Source organism: Orbicella faveolata, unplaced genomic scaffold, assembly GCF_042242905.1.
Source record: "Orbicella faveolata isolate gen_17 unplaced genomic scaffold, um_ofav_v1 contig_1, whole genome shotgun sequence".
NCBI lineage: Eukaryota > Metazoa > Cnidaria > Anthozoa > Scleractinia > Merulinidae > Orbicella > Orbicella faveolata.
In genome coordinates, this window is record NW_028301536.1 from 35,804,919 (window position 1) to 35,827,500 (window position 22,582).

General features: G+C 39.1%; 2 long non-coding RNA genes and 2 pseudogenes across 2 annotated transcripts; 2 read left to right on the forward strand and 2 right to left on the reverse strand.

Moving 5' to 3' along the window:
- The first annotated feature begins 7,966 nt into the window (after nt 1–7,966).
- LOC149118907 (uncharacterized) lies at nt 7,967–10,107 on the forward strand. Its single transcript, XR_016202272.1, has 2 exons — nt 7,967–8,079; nt 9,932–10,107. It is a non-coding gene; the product is annotated as an uncharacterized LOC149118907 (long non-coding RNA).
- A 2,081-nt stretch (nt 10,108–12,188) lies between these two features.
- LOC149118908 (uncharacterized) lies at nt 12,189–13,029 on the reverse strand. Its single transcript, XR_016202273.1, has 2 exons — nt 12,866–13,029; nt 12,189–12,563 (listed from the first exon to the last, which is right to left on the reverse strand). It is a non-coding gene; the product is annotated as an uncharacterized LOC149118908 (long non-coding RNA).
- A 3,241-nt stretch (nt 13,030–16,270) lies between these two features.
- LOC149118909 (uncharacterized) lies at nt 16,271–17,215 on the reverse strand (annotated as a pseudogene).
- Nucleotides 17,216–17,649: 434 nt separating this feature from the next.
- LOC149118910 (uncharacterized) lies at nt 17,650–18,330 on the forward strand (annotated as a pseudogene).
- Nucleotides 18,331–22,582: the final 4,252 nt, after the last annotated feature.

The window sequence follows — 22,582 nt, forward strand, 5'->3', positions numbered from 1 at the left end:
AAGAAATTTGCAAAGTTACTTAGAGCTACTTTAAATTTTGGAAATTTTAGGTGATTCTGAACCTGTGCCCATGATTTCTTTTAATCTTTTTGGAAAATTTAAATCGTGATATGTAAATTGCAATTCTATAAAATTAGGCACTTAAAAGTTTGCGTGCTGCAAGAGTCTGTAAGTCAACATTTAAGTACTTTTGGCAGTTTCATCAGACTCTAGTCTGATCCTTTGCAGACGGCCAGCAGAGAAAAAAGACTTTCGACAATTGATAGGCAAACATATTGGAGGACGCAACACGGTCTCCAAGGGAAAGTTGTGCTTTCGTTGAGGTTCGTTTTCACACAACATGAAATACTACACTTTTGCTAGTGTTTGCTTAGTAAACGGTATCCGCTTAATATGGTGTTCGCTTAATTAATTAATGCAGGTTTCAATGTAATTCTTTATAAGTACTAGATATTGCGTATTTCTACGGGTAGTAGGGGAACGGGGCAGGCTGTGCCAGAGCAAAAATAGGATAGGTAATCAGTTTAATTTATACTTTCTTTATCTTTTTAATATCGGGTTCTGGAAAATTAGTGTAAAAAAAATTCTCCATAAGGAAATAGAATTCGCTGCTGAAAATTAATTTTTGCGCATTCGAAATATCCATACCCTGATCAAGGAAATATCTCAATATGGATACCCCGTTTAAGATCAAGGGTACCAAAATCGGTTCTTAATCCAAAACTAAATATGCGCATTGTGCCTAATAAGTGACCCCTCAAACACCCTCCAGTCAGCTACCGAAAGGAAAATCACGTCGAATCTTTACGTTAATACCGTTGAAGATAGAAATTCAACCAAAGGAAACACAAACACTTACAGTTCCTCCAAGAACGTCAGGTTATCAAATATTCCAGACGGAAGGCTCCTCAGTTCGTTTTGGTGAAGAGTCCTGAAATTCAATGACATTTTTTTCATTTTAAGGCAGTAAGAAGTAAACGGTTTCTTTAACACTCGTGATTTTACTAAGACCGCCGTGGAATACGTGCTACTTATGTGTTAAATTAAATTAAAACAGGGGCCGTTACGTCGGATCATTTCAATTTTTCTCGTTTTATAGGACTTTTTGTTACCCTAGCAAATCTTTTTCACGACCAATGTAAAGCGTATATAACACAACTTTGCAGATAAATTTAAAAAAGACCTCTCAACTTCAGAACCATTGTCTCTAGCTCTTCAGTCACGGAGGGTATTATGGAGTTGTCCGAGTTATACAGTTGAACATTGTACGAATTCTGGTTTAAAAGAACGAATAACTGACTAGAAATGCCTAGACAAGATGGGTGTACACTGTAGTAAGAATATCAATATCTTGTTCATATGTTTATAAAAGTTAATTCTGTCCTGACGGGGCTCCTTCAACACTGCCATGGCCTTAGCCTTATTATTTTTTTGCCGTGGAAAAAAAACAACAAGTTCAACAACAAAAGTTCTACATACTAAAGGATGGTTTAGAAAACGTTTACCTGTAAATTCTAGAGAAATTATGACTTTTGGGCCTCTGCATTTCAACCGTGAGTTGCGACCTGTTCTATTTGGATTTGGCAACATTGCTCTTACTTTTTATTTACATTAAAACAGGACAGGGATAGTGTTTTTGTTAAGCGAAAAAACAGGCTATTTTTGTCAATCAACTACCGTCATGAAAACTGTCTGGTGGAAAGGTGTATTTACACGCTTGATTAGGCTCGTCTTCAAGCCATCCTCTGCCCCTTAAGGTGGCTCTCTATAGTTTCACGATCGCACGCGCGCTTAGGACGAAAGCTCAAGTAATCTGCTCGCGCTCAAAGGAAAACGTCAGTGTTTTTCGATATTTTATGACGTCAACATGAGCACAAAAAGCAAAACTGACAGTGAATTTTCTCGCGATTCCTAAGGTGACATTCCGTAGAATTTGGCAGACCGGTAGCAAATATTTTACTTTAGTTGGAGCTCGTATTTCAGCGAAATCTATCTGACCAGTTTTTCTGCGGCGGTAACAAAAATAAATTTGCAAAAATCTAAAAAACTTCAAGTACAAACCCTACTTTTTTCGTGTTTAAAATTCGTATTCCGCCGTATTCAATGTACCGTAAAAATTTTGGACAACTTTACCGAAGGAAATTCAAGAAAATCACAGATAAAGCCATAAAAACGATAAACAACGGATTTGTTTGCGCATTTATAATTCAACATTAAAAGCCAAGATTTTAACAGAGACGATAGTAAATCAACATATCATCATTGCTTATTACATTTAATAAGTTTGAAAGGACTGGGTGTGAAAACGAATGCAAAAACAGCAATCAAAACATAACACTAGGGCGCGCAACGTGATAAATGATGACCCTATGGAGCCACCTTATTAGGATTAACATTATCATGACTGAAGGAAGTGTATCACTTACAGACGCGTCAACTTAGTATTGTAATCAAAAAGCCCCGGAGGTAACTGCTGTAACTGGTTTCCATACAAGTACCTGTCATTAAATGATTTTAATAGGGACGGTAAATTATAACAGTAATTATAAGTGCTTGAAGTGCCAACCCACCCGCAACGACAAATAACAATATAAAATGACTCTTTATTTTAGCACTTTGCAATCGCAAAATTGAAAAATTTAACCCTAAGAAACAGCGGTCAGCATTGATTCGTTTTATTAAGAGAGCACATAATATGTTATTGGCAGGAATTTGCTAAACGCACACCCAGATTAAAACTAGCTTGGGCAAATTGATGCTTATACCAAATCACCCACCCCTTCCCTCTCTCTCATTCAAAAGACAAATTGTCCACCCCTTAACATTTTTGTCTTTTAACGGTCTGTGTCTGTTAAGTTCTCTGCCCTACTAACAATGTGTGGTACCAATCTATTCAGCTCTAAAGATAACCACACGCATGGAATTGTAAACTGTACAAAATCGATGTATTTACGGGATCTCCAATTTCGTGAGACCATCAAATATTCCTGGAGCCAGTTCTTTGATTTTGTATTCCTGAAGGTGCCTGCGATTAATTTTAACAATACCAGGCACGCTAAATTTCGTGCTACACGTTATTATTACAGTTTCATTAAGCATGCAGTGACTATAAGATATACTACATAATTTGAGGCCGTGTAAAGCACCCTTTCGAGAGCAAATTGATCTAAGCTGGTGTATTCACATGCACATACTTAGGAAAGAGATGAGATTAAACTAACTTTGTTTGTCTTTGTTTGTGTAAAGAAAGCAGTTCAAGTTTCAATTAAGTATCAGTCTCGTAGCACATTGTCTCCGAGTGTGACAGCTGATGCATTGACCGCAACTATCGCACCAGGCAACAACAAGAAAAACCAAAAGAAACCAGCTCTAAAACTGGGCTGTTGGAACGTCCGGACTATGCTGACCGGTCTCTCTGAAGACCTCCAGGACATCAGCGACTTCAGGAAAAGTGCCGTCATGTGAACAGGGGAGTAACGTCTTTCGGTATTTTAATGTAAAAACGCTAGTCCACTTTTTGTAATCGGACACCCCACGCCATTCTCACATTAATTGCTTGCGCTTTAATGCCCCTCTTGTAAACATTATGAAAAAAGCTACAGTCCTTTTCGCTCAAGAGAGGTTTTTAAGTTATTGATATGACCTCGAGTCGTACAATTCAGAGTGTAATAATGCTCTCAATTTCAAATTGGCTTCACGCTGCGCGCTTGTCCCTTCAGTTTGAAATTACCCGGGACCCGATTATTTCCTTAAGTTCTGATATTCGATGAGACCTTATCCCTGTAACACCAACTTCGTGGTATCTTGTGAAAACCAGGCTCGGCCCCCCGACAACAGTTTCTTTCAGCATCTCATAAGCTTCTTTGCCCGGGCTGTAAAACTCCGCGCCACGCTCAACCGCTCCCCGGAGCAAGTAATGTAACCTCACGCCTGGGATGCTCACAGCGTCTTTCAGAATGTCGACTACCTTCTCGGTGTAGAAGTTTCTCATCTTTTCCACATCTAGATTGTTGTAGTAACGCAGCCAGTCTGAGAAGGTTCTCATGCCCTTTTCTTTGAACAACCGCTGACACCCCTCCCATTCATCCCGCGTGAGTACGTATCCGCCCTTTAGCTTCGAATACCACTCCTCGTATTTTGGGAGCCCAGGGTAATCAAGCTTTTCGGGGGTGTCAAACCATTCGTATGGAAACCACGATTTCACTGTCTTGCATTCGTAGGCTTTCACCCATTTCTCGTAGCTCGTCCCCGGCCTAAGGTAATTGATGATATCTAGTCTGGTCCTTTGCAGACGGCCAGCACAGAAAAAAGGCTTTCAACAATTGATAGGCAAACATATTGGAGGACTCAACAGCCTCCAATGGAAAGTTGTGCTTTCGTTGAAGTTCGTTTTCACACAACATGAAATACTACACTTTTGCTAGTGTTTGCTTAGCAAACTGTATCCGCTTGATGTGGTGTCCCCTTAATTAATGCAGGTTTCAATGTTATACTTTACAAGTACTATATGTTGCGTATTTCTACGGGCAGTATGGGAACGGGAGAGGCTGGGCCAGAGCAAAAATAGGATAGGTAATCAGTTTAATTTGAACTTTCTTTATCTTTTTAATATCATGCTCTGGAAATTTAGTGTAAAGAAATTCTCCACAAGTAAATAGAATTCGCTACTGAAAATTAGTTTTTGTGCATTTGAAATATCATACCCTGCTCAAAGAAAAATCTCAATATGGATACCCCGTTTAAGAAGTTGCAAAAACAGGCCTTTTTGGCCAATACCCAGCAGCAGTGTTTTGCCTGCTGTAGTAAAAGAATTCAACAGATCAGCATTATTTTGGTTCATTGCATAGAATGTTTGTCAACCTTCAGCCTGAGCCTCAGAAAGCTGGAAAAGTTAAAAGCATGGAAAAATAGAAATGTCTCCATTTACCTTTTCCATGCAAGTGTGAACATTGAAAACTGCATAGGGTAGAGAAAAAAATTCCTAGGGCTAGGTCTTATCATTTCTGTAAGAATTTCTAGTGCAGAAGTATTTCTTTTGCATTGGAGCAATGGAGGAAAATAGATGGCAGCACTGTGCTTTTTCTCAGAAAAGTTAGAGAATGGAGGTTGCAGATAAACAACATACCAGCTCCAAAACAATGCAAGAATTTCATGCAAATCTTACCTCACAAGCAAACAGTCTGAACACGTCTTTCATTAACTCAGTCGTTTAATCACGCGGAAAACATTACAAAACAACTCTTCTGCTTCCAACTCGCATGCAAAGTTCGGCCAAAAAAGTCAAACAAGAGCCAAAGTAAGTCTTTTTTGTCAGCAACCTCAACCAAAAAGCCAACGAGCAGGAATCTGACCCCATTGCATCCTGGGAAATATGAGTTTTCTTTGAGCGGGAAAGACCTACCTCCAACCAATTTCATGTTTTTTTATAAGTCTCTGACCAGGCTTCAATAATACACTTAAAGTTTTCCAGTCACTTCCATCGTTGATTGAAACTTTTATATTTGAAAGTTGAAGCCTGCTGAGACAAGGCTCATTTGCTCTATGGCCCCTTGTCCATGAACTACAAACTACCAGTAGCTGGAATCTAGCATCTGGTCGAAGTTTGTCACATTCACAGTGCCAATAAACAGTTCTTTGGAATTGGCAAGGTTTAAGCCTTCTCAGCCCTTCATGATGAGCTCAGGCACCAGCAAATGAACCAAAACACAGCAATTTAGCTATAGTTTTGCCCATCTTTGAGGTAATGTGGCAAACGATTCTTCCGATCACAAAAAGAATGCAAATGAACTGACTGCAGTCACGTGAGCAGCTGCCATGTGACAAAATATATGCATCCTGTACCGAGTCCCTCATCATGACTTTTGCTCAGAAAGGAGTGTTTAAAATCCCCCCCCCCCCCCCCCTCTCTCAAATGTTGAACAAAATCTTCAGATTCTTATATATTTCCTTGACTATTGAGCCACCTTAAGACATTTGGGCCTCCACATTTCAACCGATAGTGAGTTGCGACCTGTTCTATTCGGACTCGGCAACATTGCTCCTACCTTCCGTTTGTATTAAAACTGGACAGAGATAATGCTTTTGTTTAGCGAAAAAACAGGCTATGTTCGTCAACTGTACTACTGTCATCAAAACTGACTGGAGGAATTGGTGTATTTTAACGTTTGATTAGCCTCGTCCTCCAAGCCATCCTCTTCCACGAGATAGGATTATATTTAAGAAATGGTAAGCGTGCAGCGTGCAACTATCGAGTTACGGATGTACGCGGGAGGCTTCTACGCACGAAAGAAGCGAAAGAGTCGCACAGGGCGACAGCCGAGTGCGACTCTAGCTTCTTGAATGCTTAGCAAACCTCTCAAGTGCATCCATAACTCGATCGTTGTACGCTGCACGCTCACCATTTCTTTTATAACATTGAGACTTTTGATATAGTATATATTGAATCTCATCTGACTGACATGAAGTCAAAAACGCGATAAACCGCGCGAAAATGTTCATTCAAAAATCTTACATAGCGACACATCAATATTTTTCTTGGATCGCGGCGAGGTAATAGTTTCTTGAGCAAACAAACAATTTCAAACTGCTCAGTGACCTCAGTTAACCCAAACATCAAGCTGACAACAAAGGAAAATTGCAGTAGGTAAAAGCGTTTCTCAAAAACTGGTTAAGCTTAAATTTGGATCAGTTTTTCGAAGAATTGAAAACAAACTGCACATGGTTGAAGCTTTTGGCGACTGAGCTCTCCGTCCTTCACGGCCTCTTCGGCAAAAGAAAAGAACAAAATGGAACCAGACATTTCTTAAAAGCGAGGGTGGAGATCGATGAAAGCGAACAAACATCCCTGGCTTTGAGCTGTTTCAGGGTCGAGATGCTCTTATTCAGTAGCAGGTTTGTGGGTTACGTTTTCCTTTCCACTTCGTCACAAATTTGATGAGTTGCGCGTCTAAGGCTGAACTACTTGAACACATGAATGGCTTTTAAAAATGATCTCTGTCACTTTCGTTATTTAGTAAAATAAGCTTAAACGCGGAGCGATCCTCTAATAGGCAAGGACACGCCACCTTTGAAGCAATCTGTTGGCTTTTTTGTGCAATGGTGGAAAGCCGAAATAACGGTCGCATAACATTGAAGTTGTGGAGAAAAAGCGTTTTTTTCGTTAAAACAACAGAGTCATTTACGTAGAACAATAAAAGGTAAATAATAAAAATATAGTGAAAATAAAACTTACATTTACACTTTAGCAGATGCATTTGAAAGAACAAAAACGATGAATTATGTCCGTCACCAGTCACGGAACATTCAAATTTTGCCGCTAACTAAAATAACAAAGCTGATGCTTGCGATCAACAAGCTATCTGTTTCCATTTATCTCAGCATGCCGAGAACGTAAACAAATCTCATAAGAGGTTATTTTGGTCAGCCTGTGAACACAGACGGATTTTGGTGGGAAATTTAAAATTTTCCAGATTTATGAGCGTTATGATGGTGCAAACAAAATGCAAACTGAACTTCGCTGAGTTATTCCTCAAACTGTGCTATATTTAGAGCAAAGAAATTGGAAACAAAAAGTACTACGAAGAAACAAGAGAACTTGAAAAATGGCAAAGTGAGATTTCGCCTGAATATCGACCTTAGAAAGGAGAAGGATGGCTCATGGCTGAATGCAATAAAAACAAAAGTTGCGTTCGTAAAAGGCCGACTGAATTTTAGCCGCAAGAGTACAACAGCAGCCAATGTTCACCTTATGGAATTTCTTTTAGATAACTGGCTGAAGAATAACCGTATTACCGTAGATATAATCAGAAGCATATCACCTAGAAGCGTTTAACTTCCTTTATCTGTTTTAAACTATGCTGCCGATTATTCCCGACCAATGAAAATCACTCTTCTAATTTTTGCCCATATAAGGAAATTCTGCATAGCGCGCTCTTCGCGAACTCCTCGCGTGAATCTCTTACAAAACAAACCTGTTCAAAATGGCGTCTAGAGGGAAGAAGTTCTCGGGCAAGATGAAAAAGAAGATTTGCGTCAAGGGAAAAGCATTAAGAGAGGAGGTTGTACTTGAAAGAGTTTCTGGTGAGTTGGCAGAAACATTCAAGGTTTAACTGGACTCTTGTGCCGGCGAGTTCGGATCGGTAAAACATTGTAGCAGTCTGTCCGTAATATAAATAAAGAGATCAAGTGAGAGAGTTTTTGATTTATTTAGTGAACAGGCGAAGTTCTTTCGCGACAAATACGCGGTACTTAGGTTAGGTGGTATGAATATGTAAGGGACGTATGAAAAAGTGAGGAAGTTAGGAAGATTGTTCAGGACAGTTGCAAAGGTGGTGATATTGTACGGTCGATCGTTTCGTGTTATCTGGAATTTAATAAGCGCTACAGTTTGAAGTATGTCATGGAAGTTCAGAGAAATGCAAAGCAAAATGTCGGAGGTTAAGTATCATCCATATACGCCAGAGGATAAGGTTTTCTTTGTTAAAGTTTGGGTCTGCTGCGGCTCTTAGTCTTCGAAAACGGCTTCGTAAAGTTCTAGATCTTCATATGTAGTCGAACGTCCAGCCACCTGTTGGATTGCGAAGCAGATCACAGCGGTTGATGTTGCGGAGGACAAGAAAAAAAAGTATGCCTGGTTATAAGTAGTAAAAATAAATGTGTTTGAAGGAAGAGAACTTGTTCGTGTTAAAGTAAGATTTAATTCCCTTTCTCGCCGATTCATTCTCGAAAGTTTTTCAGAGCTAGGTGGTAAACCAAGTGGGCTACAACTTGTTTGGTAACAAGCCATCATGTCGTCAAGGTCAGTTTAAAACCTTTCGTTTATCACATTTACGTCATTTTCTAGCTTTATAGTCGTACGGTTTACTTGATGTACTTACTTGTTCAGAGTTGTTCCTTTATGTTTCAAGTTGGCAAATTATTGTCTCCAGGGCAACAGCAGATCCATGCTTCAGGGAAAATGCCAGATTTTTTTTTTTTTTTTTTTCATCTTACAAATTATGGCTATTCTGTTAAGTGTCTACTAGTGTGGCAAAGAGACGATCACGATTGTGTTAAGGAAAGATATAAGCCAATCAAACTGAATGAAAAGCTTTTTTGGTGTGTGTGCGTAATTTACATTGTGTGACTTGTGTAAATTAAATGCAAAACTTAGCAATTCAAGGTGCTGAGAATAATTGCCAATCTGAATAGCAACTTGAACTTTGTGTTGTGACTCCAAAAATAACACAAGTTTTGGAAATGACTGAGATTTTAATTCATTTGTAAGTATTTTTATAATTTATGCACCTTCTTGTGGGGATGGAAATTATATCCTGCTTTTGCTCAAACAGTGGGAGTGGAGAACAGAAACATCAAAAAGGGGAACCCAGAGAAGTGGTAACCAGAAAGATTATAGCGTTGGTTGCTAAATATAGCTCAACTTACACAAATAACTTCTTTTTGATAAAACAGAGAAATGTCAGCTTTTGTCTCTTTTAACTTGAATACAGGTCTAGTTGAACCTTCGGGCGTGACCTACTCTCCTCGGCAACCAGTTCTCCAGATTACAAAAAGTTTCAAAGTCAAAGCACTATATTTGGAACCTCTTGTAAGCAACCACCTCTTAAGCGACCGCGATCACTTCACAAATAATAGAGCCTAAATTCGATAATCTGATGCTGTATCATTATTGTATGCCTGTGTAGTACAAGAGACTGAAATTTCTCATTTGAAAGTACCGGATTCTTTCCTAAAATGACTTGAATAAAACATTTAAAACATGGGGTAAGTCTCTGCAGTTACATATGCTAATGATCCGAAATTTTGACCCAATATGGTCGAAGCTCTCGTAAGCAACCACCTCCTGTAAGCAACCACTTAGGCTTGACATTTTGGGTGGTTGCTTACGGGAGGTTCGACTGTATTTAATTTTGTTCCGTCATTTTTTTTACAGGTATTTCATGATAGCATCTATATAGTGCAAAGTTTATGCCAGAATACCTAAATAGCATTCCTCGGGTTCTGAACAGGGTTTGTACGGGTCCTGGAAAATCTGGAAAGTCCTGGAAAAAGGCTACTGGTCCTGGAAAGTTCTGGAAATCTGTTAAACTCAAGTAAAAAAAAAAGAAATGTATGGCAGACAGTAAGGGGAATTAACATTGAGATCTCGGGAGTGAAAGGGATAATGTGAATTTTAGAGTCCTGGAAAAATCAATCTGAGTCCTGGAAAAGTCCTGGAAATTTTTTTCTGGAAAGGGTACGAACCCTGTCTGAAGCTTTATAATCTTCCCAGACACACCCCCCCCCCCCCCCCCCCATGCTATGCTAGGTACCCTGCAGCAGGAATTAAACTCCTTGTAAGAATTTGGTTGCTAAATATAGCTGAACCCCCTTGAGTAACTTACACAGGCTTTGTGTATTTCTATTTGAATGTGGGTGTTGTGATGACAGCATCTTCAAGTGCAAAAGGCCTGCTATAATGCCTGAAATAAAATTCCTGAAGTCCTGAATATTCAATTTTTCATGTGGGAGTATGCCCTCAGATCCCCCTTCTTTGAACCCTGTAAATACGCTCAAACCTTCAATAATGACCATACAACTCCTTTTCATCAAACAGTCAAAGCAATTCAGTATGATTTAGGGGCTCTGATCCTTGTCTATTTTTATGACAAGGTGGCTGAACACAGTTTTTGATACCTGTGTTTCATTCACCTTTTTCTCTAACACCCTTCATCTCTCGGTCACCACAAATGGCAGCAAGCAAGTTAACAACACAAACTTTGGTTTTTTGATGGTTAGGCCTTTAAAATCGGTTTTGTTTATTTGTAGAAAATCTAGTCATTAGATTTTCTTTATAATTTGCATGCAACAAGCTTGTAACGATTCTCACAAGTTAACACCATTTTGCTAATAATTTAACAGAGAGATCTTTAATTATCCCTTGTTGAAGGTTCACTGGAATATCTAGAATTTCCTTTGTTAAAGTTCAATTATTTTCAATACTCCAGTTACTTATTTCGTAAAGTATTTTCCTGCCAAATTTCGTGAAATTCTAACGAGTGGTTCTCGAGAAATAGGCGTATTTCCGAGAGTGCAAATTTTCATTCAATAGCAATTTTTTTACTTACTATGCATGCGCTGCATTTAACTGGGTTCTTTCGGTAACAAAGAAAAAGCTGAGAATTCCTGGGTTCTTTGCATCGTTACCTTTTCTCACATATCTTTGTGACAAAAGACTAAAGCCATCAATACATTGTGTTCAATTGTAGAGAAAAATAGTACAGATACTGCAGGTGTTGAGTAAATAAAATGATCGCTCTATTGACCGTATGTTTGTTTTTTGCAATCCTTGTGCGCGCGCTGAATTGCATTAGCAAAAGCACGCGCAAAAACTGTGTTCAGCCACCTTAACTGGTGCAGTGTCAAAACTGCTTATCCTGGCTTAAAATCATCTATGCTTTTCAGAGTGCAATGAGTTATCACAGACATTTAGGGGTACAAGCGGGGTAGGAAAAAAAATTTCTGATGAAGAGGTACTTTTTATCAAATCCCACCAGCTGTCCCCCTCCCCACGCCATAAAAAATGAACAGTCCCTAATGAGCAGTCCCTAATGAGCGATGTTTCTTTCAAAATAACAAAAATAAATTGCAGTAACTGGAATAAATAAATAAATGAATACATGAATAAATACATAAATAATGGAAAATTGATAATAATATTGTGGAAGTAGGGTATGGTTTGCTTCAACAATCACTAAGTTAAGGGCAATCAATGTAAATGGCAAAAAATAACATTATAAATCCAAGATTAATGTGCAATATGTATCTGGTTTGTAGACAAGTGTGATAAAGATGATTTTGGTCTTGCTCAACTTGCTTGAATGTGTTCAATGTAAAAGGCCTACTAATGAGTTTGCCTCAGTCATTGTCATTGACAATATCAATGTTAAAAGTGATGAGAGTTAGAGATTTCTCTTCACCTAGTGTTTAGTTGTTGTATGTAACTTGTATTTGCTCGGTGTGTCCATTCCTGGGTTCTCGGTACATGGGAGGGGCCCTCGTGAGGCCATGTAAAGGGAAATTGGGCTCAATGGAAAGGTCTGGTTGAATTACATGAAAAGAATGGTTTGGACAAATAATAGACCTCATACTATTTACAGTGGTTGTAACTTAAATTGCAGATGGGAGATGAAAAAACACTGACTTGCATCTACTTGAAAATAATAATTTAATTACAAAGTATGTTTTTTAAACTCAGCACCAGGTGGGTTGACAGTCATGTGTAATATAAATTCACATAAAACACTTATTATTTATTGATTTAAACTTATGTATAGTCTCCCACTACGGCCAACATTCAAAGGAAAACAAGTGTACAGAAGTGGGAGATCAAAAATGGCTGAACAATAACATCCAAGAGTAGTAAATTTTTGATTGAGATAACAATTCAAGACAGGCAGTAACATGGTAATGAACATGTAAATGCACGGTAAATGAGATGATGTCTCAGTTTGGTAGACCAGTTAGTACCCAAAGCAGGATCCAAAACCCTTGAACATCGGCCAAACAAACGGATGGCATACGTACTACAACAAGAAATTAACAAGAAAACATTCATTAAGATATAAAGGGAACAAGCTGAGCCACAAAATTATTCACTTATCGTGATAAAACAAGGGTATAAATCACACAATCATGGCGCGAACATATGACAAATCAAGGGAAAAGCCACAATTTCAAGTCCGATTTTCTTAAAGTTCAACTATCACGCGAAAATAATCCACAATACTGATTATTGTTATCCAGCAAACGAAAGCTCGTGTGCTAAACAAACGTTTTCAGCATAGCATGATTTCCATTGACTAGTTTTGATGCAAAAAAAGCTTACCTGCAATTGAGACTTGGCAGATAACTGGCCTAGGTATTACACTGGCAGCTCCTAGAAAAGGTTCGTTTGATTCTCACGATGAGTGCAGAAATCGGTCCAGAAACAGCAACCTTCTCTCAACTCGCAACGAAATGTGTCCGCCATTGCTGTCCGCGTGTAGTCTGCGCGTAAATGACATATCCACGCGAGAGCCCTTGCTCCAGTTAAATTTGATTGGTTCGGGATAATCGGCAGCATTGAACCAGAGTTAAACGCTTCTAAGTGATATGCTTCTGATATAATATATACCCTTCCCAGTCTGCTTGTACCTGGTTTTAGTTTCCAAACTTATTTCTCAACCGCATTAATCCTCGAAGGAGCAAAGACACTCTGGCATCAAAAGAACTAGACACGCCATTTTATAAATTTGATTGAACAGCTCGAATTCATACGATAGGCTTTCGCAAGTGGAGAAACAAAATTATGAAGTTAAAATTAAAAGAGTCAATTTTCTTTGTAAACTCTTCTCTTGAAGCTATCATTCATTTAGTTCAAAAGCCATTGCTTACTTGCAAAATAAAACAAAAATTACACCCGTCGCTCTCCAGAATTTTGTGGCAAGGCGCTAAAATTAGACCTGAGTGAATAACCCAATCAAATGGGAGCATTGGTCGTCCGTTGGGATTTGTGATTGGCAAGCTGAACACCTTAGCCTCGTTATATAAGATCGCTCCGTGTTTAAATGAACAGAGGACTGAGGCCTAAACGAAAATGTCAGAAGTGTAAGCTTATATTTGTGCTCCACACAGTCTTTCCTTCGAGCGGTTGTTTCGTCAAGATGTCATATTCACGATCGAGCGACGAGCGTTCGAGCAAAACTAAAACCTGGGAACTGAAATAATTCATCACAGGCTACCAATATTTGATTAAACTTCCTTCGTTAAAGCTCAGAAAAACTATTACTTTTCACGTTTTTGGAACAGAAGGATTTCGTATGTAAAACTTCACAAACAGAGATTTCTTAAAGCTCTCGTGTTCAAGTTTTGTTCGCCGAAAGCATTTAAATGGCTTTCGATGCCAGAAGAGGTTTACAATGAAAGCTTGTGCTGAATTTTATTGTCGTCAAATCGCAAGAAAATTCTCTGTGAAATTCCCGCAATGCATTACTAACCGCAAAAGGTTGATACAGACCAGTTTGTTGTTCTTTTGGTCCGTCTCCGAGTGCCGAGTGCCTTTGTTCAATCAGCTGATTCAACTCCTGCTCACTTTAATCGATCGCAAATCTCGTAGATGGAGACCAGGCAAAAAACTTAAGTTCGAAATTTTGTAGCTCACGGGAATAATATCCCTCATCTCTGGAACAATTACTATATTTTTCCATATTTTAGGAGAAGAAATATAGGAATTATGTTTTACAATGTGTCACATCGATGAAAATTGCCGAGAAAAAGTACAACTAAAAAAATTGACGTCAGCGTGCAACCCACGAGCAAATGGATGGAGCGTATAAGCCAATCAGAACGCGCGCTTCGCCAGCTATGTTATAAAACATTATTTTCACGGCTGATGGAAAAGTATCACTTAGCTTACAGACGCGTCAACTAAGAATTGCATGTGATCAAAAACCCTCGGAGGTAACTGCTGTGACTGGTTTCCATGCAAGTATCTTTCGTGAAATGATTTTGATAGGGACGATAAATTATAACAATTATACAAGTAGTTGAACTGCCAATGCGCATGCAACCCGCAGCGAGGAATAATAATGTAGAATGATTCCTTATTTTAGCACTTTGACAATCGCAAAATCAGTTGACAAATTTAATTCTAGGAAATGGCGGGCAACATTGTTTTTATTAAGAGAGCACGTATTATATAAATGGCTTCGATATACGTTCTCTTTATTACGACGATAAACAAAGTAAGGAAGTGAACAAGCGTACACTGCAGTAATGAGTATTAATACCATGTTTATTAGTTTATGAAAGTTAATTGTCCTGACAGGGCTCCTTCAACACTGCCATGACCTTACTCTGATTATTCTTTCCCGTGCGAAAACAACAACAAAAGCTCTACATACTAAAGGATGGTTTAGAAAATGTTTACCTGTATTTTCTGGAGAAAAAATGACTTTTTAAGGACAATTATAATAATTAAACTAGTAGTAATCAAAGATTATGGGCGCTTTCCATTCTACCAAAACTTACGGTGTGAATTTCCTGAAATGTCCATGGGCGAATGGTACAGTCTTTCCAGTGTGGAAAGCGATAAGCCGCACACTTTTATTCGCTTGGAATTTTTTAATGGCTTCGAAGTTTAAATCGCAAATATAGAAGTAAACAGATCACTGATAAGTCGACATCGTAACTTTTCATAGACCACGGCAGCAGGGACCTTATACAAACCACAACGGCAGCGAAAACGTCGCAAAAGGGTTTAAATAATGCGTCATACAATGGTTCTGCACGCGTTATACATCTTTGTGCATTTCCTAGCCAACCTATGTAAAACAAAGGCCCCGTCCACACGTATTCGGATATTTTTAAATCCGCGACTTTTTCTTACCGGATACGGCCTCCGTCCACACGCATCCGGCGAAATCCGGGCAGTGAATCCGAATATTTTCGCATCCGCTCTCCAGAGTGGAAAAAAAGAAATCCGCAACGAATCCGATAACGTGTGGCCGGTGAATCCGGATATTTTCGATTACGATGACGCAGCAAAATGGTTTCCAGTCTCTTACCGAACAGTAAACCAATATGGCGGCACAACGTGTAGGCCTAGTTTCTCTAGAGTGAATCCGGATACCATCGGATGCGTGTGGACAGGTGAATTCGATTTGAATATGCTACGTGTGGACGGGGAAATTTTTGAATCTGGAAAGAAAAAGGTTCGGATTCAAAAATATCCGGATACGTGTGGACGGAGGAAAACAAGTACACCACGGGAGAACTATATTAATAAAACGCTTTCTTGACGAATTTAGCTGTAGCTGTTATCGACATATAAGTGGAAAGGTTCTAAAGCAGAATATTAATCCATTTTCGAATACGCGCCGCCGTCATAATTGCTTGAGATGGCCAACTTGGTGTGATCACGGTCAAAAGAACTAGCGCTGAATAGAAAATTAGGAATTTGCATACCTCGTGAGGTATACTCAAACTTTCAAACATTTTTACCTGGAAATTTCCGTTCCATTTGATTTTCATAAGTAAAAGTTTTTTAAAAACAATTTGAAGTAAAAACTAACGGTAAAAGCGTGCGACGTTTCGACCGAACTTCGGTCATTATTAAGCTTAAAAGTGAAGATAAAAATTTTGCATAAGTAGAAGTATAAAACAAAGAAGTAAAAGTATGTAAACTATGAAAATATAAAAAAGGGTGTTAAGAACAATAATGTGCATGCAAGAATAACATAATTACAATTTATTAAAAAAACTTCGCAGGAATTGATTCTGACTGTACATTGAGACTTGGTCTCAGTTCAATAAATAAAAAATATTTTATAAATGAGACAGTCAAACTTGTTCTCGCACTTTTTTATGGTGGTAAAACTCTTGGTAAGATCCTTGGGCACATAAGAATGTGTCACACGAAAATTTTTTCCAATGGAGGAAGACGCATTCTTGTGCTCGTCTACGCGTTGATGCCCCGCGTGTAACCAACAGAACCTGCAGCACACAGGTCACATTTAAACTGATAAACAAGGGATTGTTGGTTAACAATAGACGGTTTGATTTCGCGCGGTTTTGGATGTTGTTTGATCTTGTGACTAAGAAACGGGGACTGGACAGTCACTTGAATTTTCTGGCTCAAATTTTTGAGTTGTGCTCGTACAATATCGGCTGAAGCTTAGTCTTTAAATGGTAGAACAACGCGAACAGGATCTAATTCATTGTTAACAGCTGGTAACTCGGGAACAGGTTGATCAGAAGCTTTGCCTGCAATAAAGCGCGAGATGGTGCAATTTATTAACCTGTCTGGGTAACTCAGTCGAGAAAACTCCATTTTGAGCCTAACACATTCCTCGGAAAAGTAGGACCAGTTGGAAGAGAGGCGGAATGCACGATCAAGCATAGTTTTTAGTAAGCCGCGCTTGTAGCGATCATCAACATGGCTCTTGTAATGCAGCAGAAAGCCAGTATGGGTAGGTTTGGCGTATACTTTGGTTTGGATTTGTATAGATCTGTTAAGGAGCTGTGTGCCAAGAAACAGAAGATTGACACCTTTCGGTTAAGTTCACTAATAATACTACTAATAATAATAATAATAATATTAATATTAATATCATAATAATACTTAAAACATATTTATACAGGATTGCTGAATCAGTTTTAAAGAAAAAACTGCTATCAATGCAAGTCCTGTGTAAAAAATAAATTAAAAAAAAAAACTAAGTAAAACTAGAAAAAAGTTACATTCAAATTAGGTTTCATATAAAGGAATTATTAGGTTCATACGAGCAGGTCTGAGCTGTGTTCGAGGAGCCGCTTGGCCATGTAGACATAGTTGAGTCAGCTGCGAAGAAGCGCATAGATCAATTTCCGACAATAGTGAAAGAAGTCAGTGTGCAGATCAGGCAGTATCAAGAAATAGTTTCAAGATTGATAGGCATTTTCAAAGAGTTCAACTTCCTTCATGAGCTTTACTCTCAAGTTCCCGAGGCAACTTTAGCTAAACTTTCTGCGCGCCTTTGCGGTAGATGGGCCGAGTTTGATGAAGGAAAACCAAAAATATAAACCTAGAATTCATTTGTAAATCAGCTGGAAAAAGAGGCAAAAATCCGCAGTGAGTCCAAGCAGCGGAGAATGCCGGAGAAGAACTGTAAGCGTCCAGATACTTCCAAAGGCGATAGGTGTGAGCCAGTTGACAAATCCCAATCTGGACTATCTGCAGGAGCCACGGGAGAATCTCTAGGCAGCAGTTATGGAACAAATGAGTGCCCAATTCACCAGTCTACTAATCACGCTTAGCAAGAGTGCAAACGTTTTGAGGGAATGTTACCTAGCGAAAAGGAGAAAGTTGTTGAGAAACACAAACTATGCTTATAATGTCTATTACCTGGTCATCGTCTGAGTAAATGTCATATTAGAAATAAATGAAGAGTTCAAAACTGTGACATGCGTCATCATACCCTCGTACATAAAGTCGACTTGAAATTTATTAAACAAGCAAAAGCAAGCCCTGAATCAGAAAGAGAGCCTGAAGCTGAGAATGATTTAGCACCAGTCCAGTCCTGGAAAGTGAAAATTCCTCACCACGTCAGGCTGTGGAGCCACACGAGGGTTATCGCCAATCAGCGTACACAGGGTTGTGCGACTGGTGGTCCTGCTTTGGTTGAAGTACTTCCCATAGTTGTCTTTCGAAAAACAGAAAGACAACAAGTGATGGCATTGCGTGACTCAGGCTGTGAGTTGGAGATATATGCGACAGACGCTAATCCTGCAGATGACATCATCCGAGGGCTAAGTCCTACAGAGCTTGGATAGGGCTTTCAATACAATAACAAAGCCAATTTCCTGTATGAATCAGCAGACCTCTGGCCGAAAAATAGAGTCAAAGCATCCTGCGAGAAAGATGACGTGAGTGAGAAGAAGAAGGGAAGATGAGCTGGAGAAACTCAGGAAATGAGGTCCTGTTAGAGGTGGATGAAGTATTGATTTCGTCACTGATCAAACTAAGAAGAGTTACAGTTCATGTGATGCGACTCGCAAACAATGCAAGAGCTGAGGGGAAACCAAGTCTACTAGGTTCACTTAAGTCGAAAGAAATGAGAGCTGCTCAGGATTATATTGTAAAGAGGGCGCAAGTTGAGTCATTCAGTGACGAGATACAGTTTCTGGACATGGGCCACCACTCCCCAACTGAGCACTTGAACAATCAAATTAGGCAAGAGTATTGGATCATCCATGAATGCCAGGAGGTGCGGAACGAAAAGTTCAAGTTTAACTACTGTTATCGCCAGACAGTAAAGACTCAAGAGCAGCGAATGGGAAGTCTGCCAGAGTGGCGACTTGAGCCAGGAATGGTGTTCAGCAATACTGGAGTTGACTTTTTTGGACCTATGTTAGTTAAGGAAAGACGTAGTAAAATTAAAGTGTACGGCGTGTTTGTTAACTTGCATGAATACTAGAGCGTGCCACCTCGAACTAGAATTCTGGATGATCTTTCAAAAGATCATTTCATTATGGCATTCATGAGATTCATTGCTCGACGTGGATGACCGCAAAGCATCCACAGTGGTAATGGAACGAACTTTGTCGGTGCAAATAATGAGTTGCGGAAATGCATTATATTAAAATATTGTGGGCATAAAAAAAAACGATTGGAAATTTCAGCTGCCAAGCGCCTCGCACTTTGAACGAACATGGGAGGGACTGGGAAAGTGTAAAAAGAAAATGCTAAAAGCCATTCTGAAACACAGGACTGTTTTCAATGTGCTACTAAGAACTGCACTTGTCGAAGCAGAAGGGATACTGAACAGTCGACCGATTATTCAAGTATCCAATGATGCAGAGGACATTAAAGTGTTAAAGCCAAGCCATTTTTTGTTGTTGCGGGCGAATCCGAGTTATAAAGATGCTGAAGTTGGTGACGGAGAGATCAGAACTCGACAAAGATGTGGCGACAGTCCCAAGCGCTAGCTATATATAATTTCTTCTGGAGACGTTCTACCAAGGAGTACCTTCCTAGCCTGACAGAAACATGGAAGAAGCGAAAAGCGATAAAACAGAACCTCAAAAAAGGAAATGTTGTCTTAATTGCTGAGCCAAATTAGCCGCAAGACGTATGGTCGTTAAGCAGAATCTTATCCACTCATGCTGGGCAGGATGGGTTGGTCCGGGCAGTTACAGTGCGTTCTCAGCACGGGGAGTACAAGAGTCCGATTACGAAACTTTGTTTATTAGAGGAAGCGGAAGAGTAGAACTGTTAATCGTCTCAACAAACATTATGTCTCTAATAGGGACGGGGATGTGCCTCAGGCTTCTTAAACTTTCATTTCGGGTCGCGTTACTATGTTATGAATGACAGGCCAGCTCGTTGCTAGAAGCCACGTGCGAGCGTGTGAGATGAGTTGAATTGTACAACATGTGCGGTGCTGTTGTGGGTGTAAAGCCCGCGAATAAAGTTGTCAAACTTTACTAGCAAATTTTAAACGTCGTCAAGCAACGATAAATGTCAAGCGTATAAAGCAGTTTGGCATAATTTCAGAGCTGAACAAAGAGTTTCCAGCAATCTGATTGGTCGATCGTTTCCTTATATGACGCTATTCACCGCTCCAGGCGGTGAATATAAACATTATTGAGGCCTGGTTACTAAGCTTGCCAACTTTGCCATCTCGACATGGCGGACAGCTGCTGAATCAAATTTTCATTTATTCGAAAGACATCACTTCAAGTCCAGGATATTTGGAAAGATGGAGAATTTTCAAATGACTGCTGTCACCCTGGGACAAAAAAATCCTTTTAAGAACTCGCAACTAGAACTACTCATTTTTAGACAATGATGACAGCTGTGAATGAGGTCAACAACGATAAAACAAAGGTACGGGATGAATTTATTTTTCGTAGTGTTTCGCTTGTTTGTTTTACTGCCGAACTTGATATGTAAATTGATTCACAATCGATGTAAGCTTACATGTAAGCTTATTATTAAAACTACGGCTCCATGCATGTATGAAAACGAACAGTCTGTTTTAGCGTTATTCTGTGTTTCACCTCTGAAAATTTTACTAAAACAATTATTCGCCGAAGGCGAGGTGAACATTGGTGAATATTCACATCGACTTCGTCTTGGTGAATATTTACCAACGTTCACCCCGCCTCCGGCGAATAATTGTTAAATATAACTTCGCAGATAAAGTAATCAAGGCCTTACGACTACGGAGCCATTCCTTTTAGCTGTTAAGTCATGGAGAGTATTATGGTGAGAATTCTGGTTTAAAAGAACAAAAAACTGACTAGAGCAGCCCAGAACAACAACTAATAGCTACAAAACTCAATTTTCATACCTTTTAACTGTCAATTCCAAGCACGCCCAGCCCCTCCTGCCCCACCCCTCGGCCCTACCGTCGGGATTTTTTATCACGGTGGGGCATTTGCCTCATTATGAAAAGAAAATGTCAAATGCTCGTCCAATGCCTGGGGGGATGAGCGGGCTTGGAATTGACAAAACCATAAGTAGAAGAAAATTTATCCGGCAGCGAGTGAAGCATGCAAATAATGTTATTCTGTGCCTAGTAGCATTCACATTATTTCTGCTCAGTAACGTCAGGAACGTCAAGAGAACACTATATGTTGAAACTAACAGTCCGACGATAAACAAAGTAAAGAAGTAACAAAGTAAAGAAGTGAGCAAGATGGGTGTGCACTGTAGTAATGAGTATTAATATCATGGTTATCAGTTTATGAAAGTTAATTCTATCCTGACAGGGCTCCTTCAAAACTGCCATGACCTTACTCTTAACATTTGTTTTCCCGTGGAGAAAAAACAACAATCTCAACAAAGAAAAGCTCTACATACTAAAGAATGGTTTAGAAAACGTTTACCTGTAAATTCTGGAGCATACAATATTCATTACTAGCTCACCGTGACTTTAGCTGACATCAATGCAACCATGATAATCTGATGTCATTATTAACATCAGCGCTTTTGAAACAACTCCACAGAGCTAGTTTGGGAGAACGAGAAATGCTGTGGGAAAACGAGCCGGAAAGCAAGTGTTTCCACAGCTTTCCCGAGTTCTCCCAAACTTTCACGAATGTTTCTATAACTCGATAGAAACACGGAGAACATGTTGTCTATTTCTCTAGAAAATTCGGCGACCAGAAAAAGGAAAACAACTTTTTTACTTTGATCATCAAGATGTAAATTCTCATTGCTCACGCCATCATTACGTCAACAGCTCGTGCTAGTTCTCTGTTTCAAACAAGTTTTAGTAGAATTCTACTAGTATACTAATGCAAATGCTGCAATCTGATTGGCTGAGCTACTCGTATACTATCAGCCATTAGAATGCAGTAGCTCTCGGTCGTCCACGAAATGCAACGTTTTTATCGTTTTTCCGAAGTTTTGGAAGAAAGTTTAGATGTAAATGGATAATTAAATTCCTGAGAAGACTAAAAGAAGGACATAAACGGATTCTTGACTTTAATAACTTGAAATTATTAAAAAAAAAAAAAAAAAAAAAACGGTGCGCGCGTAAGCAACTGCAAATTTACCAAGGACAATTCAATACGTGCGATTTTGTCAAAACGTAAAGTTCAATAATGCGTCGAAAAATATTTGGAAAACATTATTTGCGTTAATATAAGTTATAATTCTACTAGAACAATTAGATTATTCGCTCTCGATTTCTATGAGGCGATAGTTGATGCGGCCTTCGGCCTCATCAACTATCACTTCATAGAAATCTCGAGCTCATAATCTAATTGTTAATTAGTATAATCACTAACGTTTTATCACGAATGCCGTTCTCTGATTGGCTACGCTACTCACTATCTATTCTGAAATAGTGATAGATAGTGTGATAGAAATCTCGAGCTCGTAATCTAATTGTTTTGATAGAAACTCGATTTTAAGCCAATCAGCGCGCATATTTTCTTTTGGGCTATTTCTTAATAGCATTTGAAAAAACTCCCTACATTAGGCTCAGTTCCAAGTTAGTTCCGGTCCACTGCTAAGAATACGAAAATGGTCTATTAGCACAGCAGTGCTGAATACCATGACACTTGAAAAAGT